Raw genomic sequence first — 1,230 nt, forward strand, 5'->3', positions numbered from 1 at the left:
ATAACAAGTCAGAAAACACAATGACAAATAAGACAAACCGGAAGAGGTAGGTATAGTTTGAGACAGCGCCATTGGTTTGGTATTACTCCCTGCTGACTGGACGAGACATCTGTCAATCAACGTATACAGGAAGAACCAGAAGAAGAACAGCAGAGTCGTGGTAGAAAGTTCGGAGATGGTATTAAAGTAGCTCAGTTTAAATGTATTGTATGAATTGCCCTCACTCTGGAATTAAAAATATGGGGTGTCCATTTACATTTAGTTAAAAGTGGCTGTATATCATCAGTTCCTGTGGCGCAGATGGATAAGTGCGTGCCCTTGGCTTTTTGACGCGATCAACCCGGGTACGATCCCGCCTTTTGCCAAACTTTTTTTTCTCCCTTTTCAAATCTCGTAATAGCAATGGATTCTATTTACACTAAGTGCAAATACCTATTTACACTATGTCAAAGGGATAGTTCACCCAAAAATGAAAATTTGATGTTTATCTGCTTACCCCCAGGTCATCCAAGATGTAGGTGACTTTGTTTCTTCAGTAGAACACAAACGAAGATTTTTAAGTCCAACCGTTGAAGTCCATCAGTCGTATAATGCATGGCAATGGTAACAAAATCTAGGAGTGTAAAAAAAAACATGCACAGACAAATTCAAATTAAACCCTGCAGCTCCTGATGACACATTGATGTCCTAAGACACGAAACGATCGGTCTGTGCCAGAAACCGAACAGTATTTATATAATGGTTTACCTCTAACACACCACTATGTCCAACTGCTTTGAGCACGCGCATGACTTCCGGTGCGTGAGGCGTGTACGCGCTCTGGCGTAGTTTACGTTAATGGGTGTGTTGTCGCGGGAGGAGCAAACGACAGACACCGTTTATTAACAGAAAATAAACAAAGTGTCCAGAAAAAAGGGAATCAAGTGTCCAAAATAAACAGGGGATCTGGTGTCCTCGTCGTGCTGCGGGGTTCGTGCAGGGAAGGGCAGTGGTCAGGAAGGAAGGGTCCAGGTAAGGGGCGGAGTCCGGCAGCCGCACGCGCTCCCCTCTCCCTCTCGGCGGCTTCTATCAGCGGCTTCGTCCTTCTCTCTGCCCACGGCGCTTGAAGGGACTAGACGGCTCAGCATCCTTGCCCGACGGCTGTGTAACGGGTGCGATTCTCGTCCGGACTGTGGGTCTGGCAGCTCACGACTCTGGCGGCACGGGAGTCCCTCTACGCACCCCTCCTGG

Source organism: Sinocyclocheilus grahami, unplaced genomic scaffold (genome assembly GCF_001515645.1).
Source record: "Sinocyclocheilus grahami isolate Dianchi unplaced genomic scaffold, SAMN03320097.WGS_v1.1 scaffold7875.1, whole genome shotgun sequence".
NCBI lineage: Eukaryota > Metazoa > Chordata > Actinopteri > Cypriniformes > Cyprinidae > Sinocyclocheilus > Sinocyclocheilus grahami.